We start from the raw sequence: 20,606 nt of genomic DNA on the forward strand, positions 1-20,606 counted from the left end.
AGAGAAGGCGCCGTTCTTTTCGAGAAACATTACTAAGAAAATTTAGAGACCCGGCATCTGAAACTGACTGCCGAACGATTCTACTGACTTCAACATACACTTTGGGTAAGGACCACGAAGATAAGATACTAGAAATTAGGACTCCCACGAAGGCATGGAGACAGTCGTCTTTCCCTCGATCGATTTGCGAGTGGAACAGGAAAGTAAATGAAATGTCGTGGTACAGGGTACCCTCCGACACACGCCGTAGTGTGGCTTGCGGGGTATCTATGTATATGTAGAGATTGTGTACTTGAGGAATACCGTGACCCACATGATGACCGGACATGCTTATGCGAACTTGATCATTAAGAAAATGGAACAAGTCGACTGTTGTCTCATTGATCGTTTGAAACAAACGCACTTGGACCTCTTTTCTGGAGAGATTTCTGTTTTTCCTATGTCAGAATTCACCACCAAGCAGCAGATTTGATCGACGTAAAACTAAATCTCCTTACGTCATCTTGATGGCACGCTGTGCAACTTTGGGTGGCATGCTTCTAAATGGTAAGCATCACGCAACTGTCTATCAGAGCAGAACTTGGCCTGTTCTGCGTCGAAGGCTTGATTCCATTTCTTTACTGTGCGAGACACTTCAGCTAACAAGGGAGGCCACGTCGTTGGGAGCACGGATTTTATTCGAACTTTGTAAACCTTTAGTATGCCGTCAAAACAACATGATGTCCAAATAGTAAGTGCGCTACTCTGGCAAATTTTAGGTAGCCGCAAGAGATGTCTTAGGTGTTGTAAGTAGGCTGTTTAGGTTTTTATATTGGTAACGCCACGTAATGCTCTGTATGACAGTCGCTGGCTGCGCTGTGTGCAGTCTGTGGCTGGTTGGACTCATTGTTGGAATATTCGCTAGTGTAGCGTTGGGCAGTTGGATGTGAATAGCGCGTAGCGTTGGGCAGTTGGTCAGCCGCCAGCAGTGGTGAATGTGGGGAGAGAGATGGAAGAGTTTTGAGAGGTTACTATGAGCGGACGATCTGGACGTGTGTCCGTCAGAAAAAGGAAATTTGTTTAATTGTATGCCACAAAATTATATATATTAATCATGACTTTTGAACTATATTAAGGTAAATACAGTCTTTGTTCTCTATCAAAATCTTTCATTTGCTAACTATGCCTATCAGTAGTGCCTTACTACTTAGAATCTTTTATTTAGCTGGCAGTATTGGCGCTCTCTGTATTGCAGTAGTTCGAGTAACGAAGATTTTTGTGAGATAAGTGATTCATGAAAGGTATAGGTTTTCTTAGTCAGGGCTGTTCTTTTGTAGGGATTATTGAAAGTCAGATTGCGTTGCGCTAAAATATTGTGTGTCAGTTTAGTGATGATCAGAATAAGTAAAGATAAAATAATCTCAGTGCGTTTAGTTTTGCTCAGCTGTTTGAAAATCAAATAACGTAAGAGTATTTCCAGCAATGTCATTTTTTTACATGCAAAGGAGAACGTGTATGAGGTGATAGTTCAGCTACCTCCCCCCCCTCCGAATCACCACTTTTGTAGTACAAGTGTAAATCACGTGATACTCAGAAAATTTACACCTACACTATTCCTGTTTGCTAGACTAGCTATGTCTGACCGCTACGCAGGTTCACTGCCAAATGGAGCCTGCCTCTGTGTCTGCAGCTCGAAGTGTTGAGTTGCAAAGTAGTTCCAGGTGCCTTGCCAGATTGCATGTAAAAGGAATATAGCAAATCAGCAAGCACATATTTTCAGGAAAACTATGCGTTTCTTCCTTTATTTGTCTATAGTTATAAATGTGTTTGTTCTAATAGTCAAATTTAATTAAAAATAGTAAGTAGTCAAATAACATGAAATTAAGTAAAACTTCATGCAAATACACGTGGTTTCTTAATTATATTAGCTCTCAAATGTCATAAGTTAAATCATATGACCAGTGTTGAAAAAAGTATACGTCAAAAATTATGTTTGAGTGGGAGTCGAACCATCTCCCCATACAAATTCGTCTCATGTAGCTCGTACGCTAACGACTTCTTTTTATTGATCATTTTTTTTTCGTTATCTTTCGTTGCATTGCTGCCCTCTGACAAACACGCTGAGCTACCGTGCCGGCAATCGCTTGACCACCATGATCTCTGGTGTCTGGCACTACGCACAGCCACACCAGTCACATAACAGACGCGAAAAACTTCTCTCGCGGTCTTCTCGGAATTGCCAGAGTAGTGCACCTTACTACTTGCATATTATGTTGTTTTAATGGCTTACTAAATGTGTAAAAAGTTTCAAGTAAATCTGCGATCCCAATGTTGTGGTCTCCTCTCGAAAGCGAAATATGCTCACATCTATCTAAAGAAAATGCATCCTGAAAACCTTGTGAGTGCTGCAAAGCAGTCCATCACAGCAACATTTGATTATCCGCTGTGGACAAACATCATTTATACGGAGCTCACCACCAGGTGAGGAAGGCGTTATCTTCATTAATCTTGCCTAATATAGACACAAACCACGGGATCTTTAACTGATTTGTATTATTCCCTTTGGGTTCAAATACGAATGGGAAACCACGTTCCGGAAAAAGAATGGTGATGGGTAGAGGCGTTTTTGCCGGTCAGCAATGGGCAATTCCGACTCAAGACGAACCAGCACCGGAGCAAGTACCTCACATTATGTAATGCAATTGTAAATCTGGATAGGCAGGACAAGCTGCTTAAGCTGTACTAGTGTGTGTGGCTACTGCGCTTGCCATGTGGGTGCACAAATTGGGTGAACTTCGCCGACTCACATCGAACACAAAGTCGAAACGGTAACTGAAGTGTTACACGGTAAAACACGGTAATAACCACAAAATGCAAAAAGGTCTGTCCACTGTTTCTTCCATTTTTATAAAAGCAGTTCTGGAACTAGTTTTTTTCAGATAACGTTCTCCTATCATTAATTTTTGGCCAGTGAGTCAACCATTTTAGCTTACAGCAACTCTGCCTACTTTTGTTGCTATTTTTCCCTCTCACATAAATTATTTACATTGTTTTGTGTTTTTATTGTACGTTACAACATTACTTGTAATTTAAAAAAATCAGCAAAGTGTGATAAAAGTTGCAAACTTTTAGTTCAATTTTTCTCAGCGCTAGTTGAGTTAAAGGAAATATAACTGAAAAGCAAAACTGGACTATAGTAAATAATTTTTAGTAGATAGTGATGCGTGAATTCATTCATTTGGCACAAAAATTAACCCAATCGGACGCTTGGTTGAGTTACTACGAGGGCTGTCCAGAAAGTAAGTTACGATGGAAACGACTATGAAAATCCGATAAAGCTTTGCGAAGATGTGTTGGGCAGTGTCTCCAGTATGACTCTAGGTAGAATTACGTCGCTCTCTTCATTCCTGAGCTCTTAGTGGGCGCCTAAAGATGTTATAGAAAATAGTGTCTCCCGCCAAGTACGAGGGCCGGGTAGAATTTTCCCCTGAAGCTATGCAACCAGCATTACATAACTGTCGTGCGGTACTTCTTCAAGGCATTTCTCAGCCTCATTCTGCAGGGGCAATGAAGACATTCCGGCATCGTTTCAATAGGAAATGTTTGGTTACCCACAATACAGCCCGTAATTGTCTCCCACTGAGTTTCATCTTTTCTCAAACGAACCGCTGGCTATGAAAACATTTTGGCACAGACAACGAGCTTTAGGCCAGCGTAGAGAATTGGCAGAAAGCACTCGCGGCTGCCTTCTATGATGAGGGTATTGGAAAGTTGGTACAACGCTACGACGAATGTCTGAGTCAGAACGGCGACTACGTAGAGAAGTAGCTGAGAGATGTAGCTAACTGTTACAAATGAAACATTTCTGATTTTCACTGCGATTTTCATTTCGCGATCAATCTTAACTTACTTTCTGGACAGCCCTCGTATGTTTAAAGCTCGAAAATTCCACTATAGCGGAGATCTTTTCAAGATGGTGGATTTTCCACAAAGTGGATTTTTTGGGACTTGCGGTATTTTGATCTGGACATTATCCTGAACGTTTCCGCCAAGCTTCCCTTTTTTATGTAAATGCTCAACTTAACGTCTAATTTGATTGAACTACAACAAAAATTCACCAACAGGAGTTTTGACCCCCAGATTGGCTCTACAGCTCAGGCTTAACATCCAGCACAGAATGTTCGTTGCCAGAACTTCTTCATACTCAGAACCCCTCCAAGCCCCCTCACGGGCCGAAATAGCTCGTGAAAGGAATTCCAAACAAACAGACATGGCTCGCAAGCATCTGCTGTGCCGCTCCTAGAGCAAGAGCGCCACGACATTGTGTTCACAGAACTTTCGTTTGTAACATTACTAAATCATTTAATAGTCTTAATTTGACTTTATTACGAGACAGGGTGAAAGTGAGCTTTCCACTATAAATTATATATCAGTTCTTTTAATTAATTACTTTTTCTTTCTGAAGAAAAAGAGCCTATCGTTCTCTACAGTACCTGATTTCCTAAAGATTACTGGTATTAAGCAAAAGGATGTCCACCAGATATTGTAAGCGGTTTGGAATATCCTCAGATGCTGGTACTTTCTCCTCTCTTTTTTCATCGCTACTTTTCGGTTGTCACGATATACTTCCTAGTATAGTTAGGAAGGTATCATTGAAAAGCCTTACATTATTCGTTAGAATTTCATTTGATTTAGTTCTTAAGAATTTGGTGGCACGAAACGAAATCTTCGCAAACAGCACAAACAGAGATCCACTCTACAGTTGGATATTCCCCAGGAACGCAACATCTTTGTTTCTGAGTCTCGTTCTCGATCGGTGCAGCAACCTATTCATCAGTTGCCCACATCTTTGTTTCTGGAATTCGATCTTGTTCGGTGTAATAAGATATTCCTCAGATGCACAGCATATCTGTTCGTGAATGCCGGTATGGATCGGAGCAATAAGATATTCCTCAGACATCAGCATATTTTTTTCTTAGGATTAATGTGGACTACAGTAAGCTTGTTTTTGCACAATTGCTTAGGCTTGCACAGACAACGCCTAATCGAATTAAATTCTTTCGTATGGAACAGCGTATCATTCTATGTGAACTATTAAACTAAATCCGAAGTTTTATTGATCAGAAGCGATTCCCTTCAGGCTGATGGAACCTGTGATTTGGTTTACATGCTCTAATTCATTTTAGGGGATGACACTATCTTACACCGAAATACATCCCACTCGTGTTTTTCACACTAACTGGCATGACGTAGAAGATAAGTGCCAGATTACAAATCCATAGGCGTGGCAATCGACCCCCGGTAGTTTCTAAGACTTTTTTTCTATCAATGATTTGTTAGAGTGAAAAACACCACATGTTCAGAGTTCACTTCAAAAGGTAGATCCAACTATAAATCACTACTTAAGTCATTTCAAAGGTCAGAGAAAGGCAAGAACATATCAGTTACGAACAAGGCCGTACCTAATAAACCACTGTAACATTTGATACAATCTTCGACTGGGAACAAAGAAACCAATTTTAAACCGCGCTGTCCCTTGTTAAAAGTTTTTTGTTTTTATATAATCTATGTTTGGTATCCTTTGCAGAGATTAGGAACAAATTTCCCAAATGTGTTGGTGGTAGTATGCTTAAACAACATGTTTTGAATAGCAGCAGTACTTGTTGATAGACCTTCAGATGAATCTCGATAACTGATTTCGAAGTAGCTATACCTATGCGACTGTTTCATCTTTTCCAATCCAGACGGTAACCTCTGTCTATTTGAATGTCGTGATGAGCTCTTAACATTTGATTGTGATAGTGTAATCAGACAGTATGCAGTACCAGGCAACATGACGGCTCCGAGAAGGGAAGGGTTGGGTTGTTTGAGAAAGGAGACCAGACAGCGGGATCATCGGTCTCATCTGATTAGGGAAGGATGGGGAAGGAAGTGGGCCGTGCCCTTTCAGAGGAACCATCCCGGCATTTGCCTGGAGCGATTTAGGGAAATCACGGGAAACCTAAATCAGGATGGCCGGACGCGGTATGGAACCGTCGTCCTTCCGAATGCGAGTCCAGAGAAGGGAAGGAGGAAACGAAATTACTTCATCGGTTGACAGGGTGTGCCATGTTATTTTGGTGCTTAAGAAATCGAGTCAAATTTACAAAGAACTTTTCAGTATGAAGCCACTTGCCAGTACGATGTGCATACACTGGTTTAGCTGAGAAGCGAGCTACAAAGCCGTTGTATCCTCTCACGATTCAAGCTAACCCACAGCTGCGGTTACTGGCCATTGGTATCGTATATACTGGGACTGAACGGAGTTGGCGTCCGAGTTAGTCGCACACAAGTTGTATCCAAGAACAGGTCTGAGGTGCTTGCTGGCCAAGGGAGTATCTCAACATCACGCCGATAGATAGTTTACAGAAGTCGTGGCAAGCGTGGACAAGCTTCTCTGTGTCCTCCAGAGTGGTCCCGCAACATTTGAAGCTGTTCACGCGCCTTATAAAGGGTGGTCAGAGACAGTCTGAAAAGTCTGTAAGGGTGTTGCAGCGTAGATTGTGCTGAGAAATAATTAAGGAGAAAAGGCTGTTTCCATTAGCATTGAAGTTAGTCAATAACGTCGTTGCGCGCGCATTTCAAACAGCCTGCTAGATACAATACACATCGTTGCCATCATCTATTTGACTTCCTACTCTGGACGGTGTCTTCTTCTATCACACTCTTCATCTATACGTGTCGGCGTCGCTCCTGCATGATTGGTATGACACCTACATACCATCCATTAGGCTCCGTCTGATTCTGCTATTCCCCCTTTTAATTCAGCAAAGAGTTTACTTCATTCGTCTTCCATCAATCAGCGTGGCTTTATGTCCCACTCACAACCATTTCATTTTCCTTAGCCACAGAGATGTTGAAAACTATGTGCACTGATAATGTTGTGTCGGCTACTGTAGGATTCAGCATTGACACAAGAAAGAAAGGACAAAAGTTGCCATGGCCAGTGGGAGGAATCAAAATGATCTGTGCATAACACTTTCCAGTTATGGAATACTTTATAGGATATAGGAAAATTTCCGCTACCAGTCATAATAAGACTATTTATTCGTTACACGAACGGTTTCGGGCTTGTGCCCATCCTCAGGTGTTTATACATTCATGTACATGTTCATATTGCTGGATATCACTGAATACAAAGAAAATTATTTACTGGTGACTAATCAGATACGAGTGGAACAATTGTTAACTGGCAAACCCAGTATCTGTCGAAAATGTATCTGCACTTACATAAATATCAAGTATCGGTATCCCTATTATAATTATGTTGTGGCGACAGTTTTTCCATTGAGTTGTACAGTTTTTACCATTTTCACGTCAATGTTTCAGTTTTTTTAAAATTTAGCTGCATATTTCTCTACTGTGTTATGAACTCGTGACATACCCCGTGTTTACATTCAAACATGTAGATGATGGTCAAAGAACTTCGACATAGGAGGTGCAACGATATTGCTCATACAGAAACATGTAGGTTATGGTCAAAGAACTTATACATAGGGACTGCAAAGAAGATGCGCACATATACACTTAAAAAGCTATTATGAATTGCGAAATTTTTAATCCAAAATTTTGTCAGAACTTTAGACATGGGAAGTACTATGACGTTATACACATGAATATACTGAGAGCTATTACAAATGACGAAAATGGCAGAACTCTTTTGAGCTACACTGTTGTCAGAGAACTTAGATCTAGGAAGTACAATGATGTTCAACACATGAAAATTTGAAAGCTATTACAAATCGCGAAAACGACAGTTAAAACTTGTGTTCAGAATATGACTTTTACGAATTACGATAATGAGAGTTGAACTGTTGTATGATTGCTACGTCGGATTTCCACAACATATTACTTTGTTATTAGATATCAGAGGATAATGAGTTTTTGTTTCTGAATATTTCATGAAATTGAGAGCTCCACTAATTCGTTGAGAAAGGTGTGGTGATTAAAGCTGTGGATGTAAACTTCGAGCTCTTCGAGTAAATTCATTTTCTTTCCTTTGTTGAGTGTGTGTAGTATTTGTTGCTTGTCTGTAATGGCTGCGGCTGAGTGACCATGGTCTTGTAGATGCATTGCAAAAGTGGATATATTAAATTTATTTAGCCAGAAGACTTCCATATGCTCGCAGTCTCTTGTAGTGAAACTCCTTCCGGTTTGGCGCATGTAGAACTGTGGGCGACTGTCACATAAGAGTTTGTAAATATATGACTTATGTTGGCGTTGGTTACTTGTCTTACTTTTTGGATAATGTGCTGTTGTAGCTTGTTGTTAGTGCTGAAAGAAATTTGAATACCAGTCTTCCGAAAGAGGATTGGAATTACCTATAAAGGGTAAGCGGGCAATTGTGCTTTTACCTTCTTGTGAATCTGATTTAGGAGGTGCGAATTGTTTGTTTTTGATTTTGATGTTAAGTTTATCAGTTACATCAGGGTTGTATCCATATCTATTTCTACAAGCAATTTCTTTGATAATGTTAATTTCTTTTTGTTCATCATGGGGGCCTGAGTGGGTGCAGTTTACTTTTATCTATTATTACTACACGCAGAGCGAAGGCCAAGTATCGTCTTCCTATAAGTTAGTGCTGATGCTCTCGAACCCTGCGACTGAACTGGGTCTACCAGCGACGGGTGGCTGCTTGGGTCCGCGTCGACAGGGGGCGCTGAGCCCTCTCCTTCCTGGAGGCGCGGCCGTCGCCGTCTGCTCCTGCATCTATCGCGCTGGTCAGCGCCCCTTCACGCAGTTTCGCGGCGCTGCGCTGGTCGGTGTGCAGTTGTTGCCTTAGGGCTGCACAGATAAGATAAGAAATGGCTATGTTCTGAGCAGAATCGGCGAGGAGAGAAACGTGTGAAAAACATCAACAATAAAAAAGGGATAGGATGATATGACACGTCTTAAGGCATGAAGGTATAACTCCCATGATACTACAGGAAGCTGTAGAGGGTAGAAACTGCAGGGGAGGACGGAGACTGGAATACATCCAACGTATCACTGAGGGCAACTGGTGGAAGAGCTACTTTCATCTCAAGGGACATCAACAGATTTGTTTTAAATCCTGTTAAACCAAAGGAGAGGCGGAAAGAAGTGCTGACCATAAATTTAGTAAGAGTTAGTTAGATCAGTTTATCTCCACATTCTGCCAACAAATAGTCCCATATTTTTAGGTGTGCTTTCAGATTTTGGATCTGAAGTTCCTCCATTCAGTGTTGTCGTTTATCTGCACTAGATTCAAACAGTACAGTTTCACGAGCAAGATGAAGGTAATTTCGCTATGTCCACTAACAAGTATTTCTTCTTCCTTTACCCAGTTAGAACTTAAAAACTATGGCTGCTGAATGCAGTTTTGGCGTTATGGATATTTCTGCCTGATTCCACTTTCAGTTGTGAATTTCCCAAGAGTCTGATTAAGTCTGATAGGAAGTTTAGTACTGACGTATATATTTTTCTGTGAACTAACATACGACGAAGAAATGTCTTGTGACTCATGGACTGTTAGACTATATTTTGCTGTACATACGCCACCTACTGCTAAGGATATTGGATGTAGCAGTTATACATAGTTGATGAGATTGGTATGGACATATATAAAGGAATCATAGCAGCAGGAACAGTGTTTGCAGAGAAGAAACGCCATCTGAGAGCCGGAGAGTCGGTCAAGGCTCCCTGGGCGCGGCAGGTAGTCAAGGCAAACGGCCGCTGCCTCGCCTGCTGGCGTACTGCTCCCCACGCGTGCTGACAGGCCGTCATGCAACGTTCATCATGTGCAGCGAAATTCTCAGACGTTCTCATGGAAGAGTTGTTCTCACTGATGGATAAATCGCAGATGTAAGGCGAGTCACTTCGAAGACATATCCTTAGTTTTGGGTTAGAACACCGTACGATACATATTTTCACAATTTTGTTGTAAGATGGTAGTCCATAAGTATTACAATAACGTGTGTACGCATGTATGTGTGTATATATGTACACTCTAAGACAGACGCATACGAAGGAATTATTTGAATGGGACGGAAATGGGTAGATGTGATGTACATATACAGACAAACAAATGATTACAATTTAAGAACAATTTGATAATATATTCAAGAGTATGTGTTTCACAAATTCAGCAACTCAGTAACGCATTGGTCCATCTCTGGCCCTTATGGAAGCATTTATTCGACTTGGCATTGATTAACAGAGTTGTTGGATGCCCTGAGGGCTATCGTACAAAATTCCAATGCTCCAGTTGGACAGGATGTAGCACGATGTCTCTCAGGAGGATACTTAAGAACTCTAAGTCGAATAACTGTTTCCATGAAGACCAAAGGTGGACCAACGTGTTATTGACTTACTCACTTCTGAAGATCTTTCTCTTATCCAGTTTTTCTGAAATGGTATTTTTTTCTTGGTGTATATCTAGGTTACACGTCTTCTCATAAACCACTAGACCGGTTTCAACTAAACATGGTACACATATCACATGCTATCTGTTAAGTATCACTGTGCGGTAAGAACCACCAACCTATCAAAGTATAGTGGGGGGAGTGAAAAGGCAGTGTGGAATTCGCCGTGTGAATACCTATACTTCAGTAATCCACTATTTGACAATGAGAGCACACAGAGACTTGCAACAAACTTAACACATAATTTCAAACCTTCACAAAATGATAAAAGGGAAAATATGAACATTTGCCACATTTCAAACAATAAACCTGCCTCATGACATTTTAATTTATTACTTATTTATTACTGCTAACTGTATTCACGACACATTTTTCGGATACTATTCATCTATTTCTACATCTACGTGATTACTCTGCTAATCACAATAAAGTGCCTGGCAGAGGGTTCAATGAACCACCTTCAAGCTGTCTCGCTACCGTTCCACTCTCGAACGGCACGCAGGAAAAAAGAGCACTTGAATGTTTCTGTGCGACCCCTGATTTCTCTTATTTTATCTTGAAAATCAATTCTCCCTGCCAACAGAAGGTTTTCGAAATCGGAGGAGAAAACCGGTGATTGAAATTTCGCGAGAAGATCCTGCCGCATCGAAAAACGCCCTTGTTTTAAATATTGCCACTCCAATTCATGTATCATGTCTGTGACACTATCTCCCCTATTTCGCCATAACAAAAAACGAGCTGCCCTTCTTTGTACTTTTTCGATGTCATCCGTTAGTCCCACCTGATGCGGATCCCACACCGCACAGCAATACTCCAGAATAGGGTGGACAAGCGTGATATAAGCAGTCTCTTTAGTAGACCTGTTGCACCTTCTAAGTGTTCTGCCAATGAATCGCACTCTTTGGTTTGCTCTACCCACAATATTATCTACGTGATCGTTTCAATTTAGGTTACTTGTAATTGTTATCCCTGAGTATTTAGCTGAATTTACAGCCTTCAGATTTGTGTGACTTATCGCGTAATCGAAATTTAACTGATTTCCTGTAGTACGCATGTGAATAACTTCACACTTTTCTTTATTCGGGGTCAATTGTCACTTTTCGCACCGTAGAGATATCTTCTCTAAATCATTTTGCGAGACGTTTTGATCATCTGATGACTTTACAAGACGATAAATGACTGAATCATCTGCAAACAATCTAAGACGGCTACTCAAAGTGTCTCCTATGTCGTTAATATAGATCAGGAACGATAGAGGGCCTATAACACTTCCCTGGGGAACGACGGATAATACATACGTTTTACTCGATGGTTTTCCGTCTGTTACTACGAACTGTGACGCTTCTCACAGGAAATCACGAATGAGGCGTAGGCATGCAGTTTGGTTAGAAGATGCTTGTGAGGAAGGGTGTCGAAAGAATTCTGGAAATCTAAAAATATGGAATCAATTTAACATCCTCTGCCGATAGGATTTATTACTTCATGAGTATAAAGAGCTAGTTGTGTTTCACAAGAACGATATTTTCTGAATCCATGCTTACTATGTGTCAATAAATCGTTTTCTTTGAAGAACTTCATAATGTTCGAATACAGTATATGTTCCAAAACCCTATTGCAAATCGACCTAAGTTATATAGGCCTGTAATTAAGCGGATTACTCCTACTTCGCTTTTTGGGTAATGGTGTGACTTGAGCAATTTTCCAGTCTTTAGGTTCAAATGGCTGTGAACACTATGGGACTTAACTTCTGAGGTCATCTGTCCCCTAGAACTTAGAACTACTTAAACCTAACTAACCTAAGGACATCACACACATCCATGCCGGAGGCAGGATTCGAACCTGCGACCGTAGCGGTCGCGCGGTTCCAGACTGCAGCGCCTAGAACGGCTCGGCAACTCCGGCCGCCCCAGTCTTTAGGTACGGATCTTTCTGTGAGCGAGTGGTTGTATGTAACTGGTAAATATGGAGCTATTTTATCAGCATACTCTGAGAGGAACCTGACTGGTATACAATCCTGACCGGAAGATCTTGCCTTTATTAAGTGATTTAAGTTGCTTTGTTACACCAAGAATATCTACTTTTATGTTTCTCATCTTGGCAGTTGTTCTTGATTTGAATTCAGGAATATTTACTTCGTCTTCTTTGGTGAAGGAGTTTCAGAAGATCATGTTTATTGACTCTGCTTTAGTGGCACTGCCATGTGTGACTTCACCGTTGTTATCGCGCAGTGAAGGTATTGCTTGTGTCTTGCCACTGGTGTGCCTTATGTACGACTGTTCCACACGAACTATCTACTTCAATTTCGCTACAAGGCAAACTGCCTCTGACATCAATAAATACTGCACCACCAAATGTATTTAATCTATCTTTTCTGAACACTGTTAGATCGTTTGAAAAAATTTCAGCTGAACATATTTCTGGCTTTAGCCAGCTCCCTGTACCTATAAGTATTTGTGCTTCAGTGCTTTCTGTTAGGGCTTGGAGCCCTGGTTCTTTCCCAACACAGCTACGTCAATTTACAAGTACAATACCAATCGTTTCTACAACTACCTTACTGTGTTTTACCTGCCCACGCTTAGCTGGACTCCCATTCTGTGGTTCCCTGAGACCCTCTAACCCAAAAAACCGCTCAGTCCCTTCCACACAAGAACCCGTGTAGCTGCCTCCTGTGTGTAATGGACTCCTGACCTACTAAGCGGAACCGGGAAACCCACCACCAGATGGCGCAGGTCAAGGAATCTGCAGCCTACACGGTCACAGAACCGCCTGAGCCTCTGATTCAGACCCTCCACTCGGCTCTGCACCAAAGGACCTCAGTCGGTTCTATCGACGATTCTGCAGATGGTGAGCTCCGCCTTAATCTCGGAAGCAAGACTGGCAATCCGCTAGCCGCCCGAAACCAGACAGAAACTGCTCTGATCCAAAGCGACACATGTCATTGGTACTGGCATGACCCACCACGTGCAGTTGGCTGCATCCTGTGCTCTTCATGGCATCCAGAAGCACCCTTTACACATCAGGAATGACTCCTCCGCAGAATGCACACTGAGTGCACATTGGCTTCCTTCCCCTCTATGGCAGCCCTGTTCCCAAGTGGCCCCATTACACGCCTAACATTGGAGCTCCCAACTACCAGCAAACCCACCCTCTGTGAATGCCCAGACCTTTCGGACCGAGAAGCTTCCTCTGGAACTGGGTGGACTACTCCATCCGGCTCAGAGACATGGTCAGCCACAGATAACGCCCGACACCTGTTCATCAAACGAACTCGGGAGGCCCTACAATTGGCCCCTCTGAAAGTTTTTCGCTGCCTGCCAGACTTTGGAAAGATCTCCCACTCGTGCACGGGTGAGGGGTCAACCACAGTGCAGGCAGCATCCAGGGCAGTCACAGCAGTGGACCGATCGGAGAGGTGCTCTATGTCCCTCGCATCCCCGCGTTCGATCCCCCACAGCGACGCCCCCTGGCAGCAACCTCAAGCTGTGTTACAGAAGCCATCGCAGCCTGGATCTGGGTGGCCAACTCATCTCGCATCTGTGCACAGCAATCACAGTTCCTTTTCATTACTGCACTAGCTCCTGTTTGAAGTTCGTAAAAATATGTAACAAACGAACGGTGTACTGGCTTTATTAGTAGCAGGAACTCGCGGTGCGCTCTCGCTGACGGTCTAACCGACACATGTAGTACTAAAAGTACCAGCAAAATTATATCAGTATACGGCACTTAGTGCAGGAAATATGACGTCATAGACACTGAGGTGCATGAGAAACTGCTGTATCATGGACGACGTTTTCATTTATTACTTCCTTACTACCGGCTCTACTCAGAATACATTTCACGTATAGTATTCACATATACCACATGATGTACCTGCAAGCTATATCATTTTTACGGCATACAGTTCAGTAGAGTTGAGTGAAAATGAAACTGCAGGGCCAAATTCGCTGGAGGTACATGTGAAATATGTGTACGTTTACATATGAAGTGTGTTAAAATACGTGGAATATATTTGATATATGCGTACGTGAGTGAAGCCATGGCTAAAATGGCTTGTCCGAGATCCACAGAACTATTTCAACCAAATTATACACACTTACTTAAGATCTGAGAAATAAATTCTCAGGGAGGGGAGGGGGGGAGGGTAAAAACTACCAGCCTCGTATTGGGGTGAGTGTGATAATGCGGAGATGGAAAGGGAAACGAAGAGACAGACAGAGACGGGAATGGGTGAAATGGACAGATAGGGTTGGGGGGGAGGGGCGGCAGAGAGAGGGGAGAGGAGGAGTTGAGCAGAGAGCGGGAGAGGAAGTGATACACAGAGAGAGGTGGGAGGAGAAGACGGAAAAAGTGAGGGGAGGAGAAGATGGAATTAGAGAGGAGCAGGAGAAGATAGATGAGGAGGTAGGAGAGAATGGACAGAGGTGTGAGGAGTAGATGGACAGAGAGAGAAGGAGGTGGAGGTGGTGGACAGAGAGGGGACTGGAGGAGGACAGAGAGGCTATGAACGAGAAGATGAGACTAGTACATAATTGGAATGAATACCAAGGCAAGGTCTGTTACTCAGAGAGTTTCAAGGTAATTTCTTGAAGCACACCAGTTATCTTTGTCAGCATGTACCTTCATTATCGAATTTAGGCGGTTCACCGCTTCACCCATCAACCCTTTCTGTAGCTCATAATGAACTTTTGCTAATGGCCAGCAAGTAGACATTCGGGTCTATTTTTATCTCAATTCTGTAGCTAGATGAACTTGTCGACACAGGCATCAGTCACTCGCAATGAAGATAGCCGGGTGCATCGTCTCCCTGCAACTCGTATGACATTTGTTCTGAGTGTATTCTTATTCTAACTTATTATGGTATTGGTTTCCACATGTTTACGCAAACGACAACTTTTTATGTCATTTTTCTTGTCTAAACATGTTTCAGAAAATTTGTGAAATCATCAGAGTGTTCTTAGTTCATTGACATATTAATCATTATTGGGTTAGGCTACTAATTAAATCGCGTGATGCTGAGGGATCTATGAAATTAGAAACTGAAAACAGTAAACGAGTTCAACTGTTTTGGGGGTTACAATAATTAGCGATGGCGGGGTAGCATGCGTACTACAGACTGACTATGGCAATAAAAGCGTATCTGAACAATGGAAACACGTTAACGTCTAAAATAACTCAAGTGTTAGGAAGTCTTTCCTGAAAGTATTCTTTTGAGAGGAGCATTGTACAGAAGTGGAATGCGGACGGTGAGCAACACAGGCATAAAACGAATACCGCATTGCAAGATTTAGTTGTACAGATGATTAATGCACATCAGATGCACATATCGGATAACTAACGAAGAAGTAATTAATCGACTCGGAAAGGAAAAAAAAAATCTATGGGGCAACTTAAATAAGGGAAGGGATCAGTTGAAGGGACACATCCTGAGACTTGAGGGAATAGTCATTTCGGTGATGAAGGAAAGTGTGTGTGTGTGTGTGTGTGTGTGTGTGTGTGTGTGTGTGTGTGTGGGTGGGTGGTGGTAAAAGGCTAGACAACAGTAAGCAGAATAAAATGCAAATTTGTCGCAATCGATATGCAGAGATGAGGGACAATGCATACGACGGACCAGAGTGGAGAGCAGCAGCAAAGGAGTATGAGGAGCACGACAGCAAAAGGAGGCCAAGAATTAAGATTTCATTACAATACGACGGCTGCACACATTTACTGTAGTAAATTTGAAGAATAAAATTGGTATTAGAAGAATTGTGGTTTGGAACCCTACACCATATTTTGTTCCACCCAAACAGTTCGATGTTTACCTATAAAGAGTGTAGTACCACCTGAAAATTACACTCAGGTTACGTACATAAAGAGAAGGAGCATGAACACAGTTCGAAAACTACATTGACGGAAAAAAGTCCCAACTCCAAAAAATGATTAATGTAGAGTAATTAAATTTCGGGAATACATTTGAATAGTTAACATACCTATGTGATTAACATTGCAAGATCAGAGGTTAATGTAAGCGAGAGGTAAACCATTGGAAATACCCAATGCTGATACATCACTAACCGGTGTAAACTCCAGGCTGTTGAATGGAAGCATGCATAGTACTGTACAGATTCCGGATGTCGGTTCGTGGGATGCAGTTCCTCGCCTGTCGCACTTGGTCGGTCGATAAAGGAACGGTTCATGCTCTTTGTGGCTCAAGCTGAAGTTTTTGTCCAATGATGTCCCTTATATTCTCGATTGGAGAAAGATCTGGTGATCGAGCAAGCTGAGGGAACACATAGACACTCTGTAGAGCACGTTGGGTTACAGCAGTGGTCTGCGGCAAGCGTTATCTTGTTGGAAAACACCCCCTTGTATTCTGTCCGTGAATGGCAGCTCTAGAGGTCGAATCACCAAACTAATGTACAATTTTGCAGTCATGGTGCGTGGGATAACCGAGATAGTTCTCCTGCTGTCATACGGAATCGCACCCCAGACCATAACTCGAGGCGTAGCTCAGTGTATCAACCACGCAGACAGATTGTGTGCAGGCCGTCAACTGACCTTCTTCTTACAACACCAAGAAGAATCGCTTCTGGAAGATGACGTCAGTCAGCCTGCAGCCGCACGAGCAGCCGCACGATGCCTCGTCGTCGTTATGTTAGAAGGCGCTTTAGGCCCTCTGTTTTTAAAGCTTGTTAAAGTGTCAATCTTTCTCCAAAAGCTACCGACGAGGCTTCTATACTTTCTGGTGCCCACAAGTGGATGGGTTTTGTTGCAAGATTTAGTTTGGCTATGTCAGTGCAAGGAACGGGTAATGGTTGGATTACTATTGCCTTTGTTCGATCTAGTGATGCTAAGAAGAGTTCCTTGGATTCCTTTCCAACTCGTGATGTAATTGCTTGGAAGACTTTTAATATTGTACATCAGTCTAATAAAGCATATGGAGGAAGTTATCTGTCTAGTGATGAACCACTAGTTTTCAGAAGTCATGTGTGTCGTAAACTTGAAAGTTCTGAGTCTGTATATCTATGGTGTAAGAGTGGTGGTTCCTTGGGTAATGATTGTAATGTTCAAGGAGATATTATGTTTTATTATTGTAATGTTTGAGACTAATAAATATATTATTTTCCTTTCGTACAATTTTTTTTAAAACAAAAAACCTACATATTGATCTTGTCAAAAGCCGAGAAGCGATTCTTCTTGGTGTTGTAGCTCTCAGGGGCACTCTGACGCAGAGATAGAATCGGCTTTCATGAGCAAAATACAACAGATCTCCACCCTGCCCTCCAATGAACACTCCCTCGCCATCACTGAAGTTGCAAACGGTGGTGGTTTGGGGTCGATAAATGCACGCTATAAGGCGTCTGGCTCGGAGCTATTCTCGAAGTAACCGATCTGTAACAGTTCGTTCTGTCGCTCTGGTGCCAACTGCAGCTCAAGCTGCTGCTGCAGAAGCAGTTCGCAGATTCAGAGCCCCACGCCGAACACGATGGTCTTCGCCCTCGGTAGTGACACGTGGCCGTCCGGATCCCAGTCTTCTTCCGACTGTACTATCATGCGCAAAAGTATCCGAACGACCTGGATTGTGATCCGCCTGATTTGCACGCAACCAACATAACATAGCTGTCTAGCGGGATACCACGAGAGGCCACTAGACAACACTGTTCTTTCAGGCAATCAGTGCGATGTAACATCACTCCATGATACTGTAAAAACTTGAAAAACTCTTAATTAGAGATGAGTTAGTCCCTAACGCTTGTACAGGTAACAATTATTTTCAAAAGTATTACCATCTCATTACAATCTGAAACAATTGACTATGCACATAAACTATGTAGCAACAAAGTAAATATTTGAATGAACAAGATTTCTGAGACAATGTCAGTACTAATAAAGGTCTATGACAGTTTGAAGTATTTTTCCCACTCCAGCTAAATGTCACAGTGACGATTGGTTTTTGCGTTAACTGGTCGTTAAGGGACCTTCTTAAAAAAACACGACAAATAGCGGTGAATGCTCTAAAGAAACTTCAACATTAATGGATTATAATCAGTATCATCACTGCACTAATTATTCATGAAGAATTATCTGGCCACATGATTTAACTATAAAAGACATGATGAATTTTTTGTTATGGATCTGGACAAAAACCCAGCAGACGTAGCGACTACTAACTAAAATACACTTTCGCACCTGCTCGTTACTTGATCAAGGCAACAATCATGAATGCTGACTAGCCGTAAAGAGGCGTGAAATATAAAGGTTTTCACCAGTATTGCTTAACATATGTGAACTTGAAAAGAGATGACGAAATTATTTCTGCTACATCAAAACCATTATGGCCCTGTTAACTAACTATGAAAGACGTTTAATATACACTCTTGGAAATTAAAATAAGAACACCGTGAATTCATTGTCCCAGGAAGGGGAAACTTTATTGACGCATTCCTGGGGTCAGATACATCACATGATCACACTGACAGAACCACAGGCACAAAGACACAGGCAACAGAGCATGCACAATGTCGGCACTAGTACAGTGTATATCCACCTTTCGCAGCAATGCAGGCTGCTATTCTCCCATGGAGATGATCGTAGAGATGCTGGATGTAGTCCTGTGGAACGGCTTGCCATGCCATTTCCACTTGGCGCCTCAGTTGGACCAGCGATCGTGCTGGACTTGCAGACCGCGTGAGACGACGCTTCATTCAGTCCCAAACATGCTCAATGGGGGACAGATTCGGAGATCTTGCTGACTTACAGGGTAGTTGACTTACACCTTCTAGAGCACGTTGGGTGGCACGGGATACATGCGGACGTGCATTGTCCTGTTGGAACAGCAAGTTCGCTTGCCGGTCTAGGAATGGTAGAACGATGGGTTCGATGACGGTTTGGATGTACCGTGCACTATTCAGTGTCCCCTCGACGATCACCAGAGGTGTACGGCCAGTGTAGGAGATCGCTCCCCACACCATGATGCCGGGTGTTGGTCCTGTGTGCCTCGGTCGTATGCAGTCCTGATTGTGGCGCTCACCTGCACGGTGCCAAACACGCATACGACCATCATTGGCACCAAGACAGAAGAGACTCTCATCGCTGAAGACGACACGTCTCCATTCGTCCCTCCATTCACGCCAGTCGCGACACCACTGGAGGCGGGCTGTACGATGTTGGGGCGCGAGCGGAAGACGGCCTAACGGTGTGCGGGACCGTAGCCCATCTTCATGGAGACGGTTGCGAATGGTCCTCGCCGATACCCCAGGAGCAACAGTGTCCCTAATTTGCTGGGAAGTGGCTGTGCGGTCCCCTACGGCACTGCGTAGGATCCTACGGTCTTGGCGTGCATCCGTGCGTCGCTGCGGTCCGGTCCCAGGTCGAAGGGCACGTGCAGCTTCCGCCGACCACTGGCGACAACATCGATGTACTGTGGAGACCTCACGCCCCACGTGTTGAGCAATTCGGCGGTACGTCCACCCGGCCTCCCGCATGCCCACTATACGCCCTCGCTCAAAGTCCGTCAACTGCACATACGGTTCACGTCCACGCTGTCGCGGCATGCGACCAGTGTTAAAGACTGCGATGGAGCTCCGTATGCCACGGCAAACTGGCTGACACTGACGGCGGCCGTGCACAAATGCTGCGCAGCTAGCCCCATTCGAAGGCCAACACCGCGGTTCCTGGTGTGTCCGCTGTGCCGTGCGTGTGATCATTGCTTGTACAGCCCTCTCGCAGTGTCCGGAGCAAGTATGGTGGGTCTGACACACCGGTGTCTATGTGTTCTTTTTTCGATTTCCAGGAGTGTACTTTCCTTCACAAGTGACCAAGTATGCATGTGCTGAAAATTGAAAAGCTATGATTTAAAATGTTGTGATTTTCTACGTAGCACGTTATCGGATTGTTAACTGAGTAAAATCAGATGTTAAAATCGAATTTATTTACCAGCAGCGAGCTGTATCAATATGAGATGAGGGTACAATTTGTTTTGCTTCCCTGGGAATCGAACCCAGTGCATACTGTCGCTGTTTGTCATCCATAAATAGACGTTAAGTATCAATTGCTTGCTGACGAGTAGCAAGATGCTCGCATGTTTCACTAGAAATAACAGTACCTAACGTTATTGTTGACTATTCGTGAACAGACATTATTTATGCAAATTATTTTTTTCGGTGGTAGATTAGTGTGCATGTGCTAGGGCGTAAAATGAAATTATGAATTTGTTTGTGCTGGACC

At 43.0% G+C, this 20,606-nt stretch overlaps 1 pseudogene; it reads left to right on the plus strand.

Annotated features, from left to right (window-relative positions):
• LOC126336107 (cytochrome P450 9e2-like) overlaps positions 1–20,606 on the plus strand; it is a 107,520-nt pseudogene that overhangs the window by 13,773 nt on the left and 73,141 nt on the right.

This window comes from Schistocerca gregaria, chromosome 2, assembly GCF_023897955.1.
Source record: "Schistocerca gregaria isolate iqSchGreg1 chromosome 2, iqSchGreg1.2, whole genome shotgun sequence".
In the NCBI taxonomy this organism is placed as follows: Eukaryota; Metazoa; Arthropoda; class Insecta; order Orthoptera; family Acrididae; genus Schistocerca; species Schistocerca gregaria.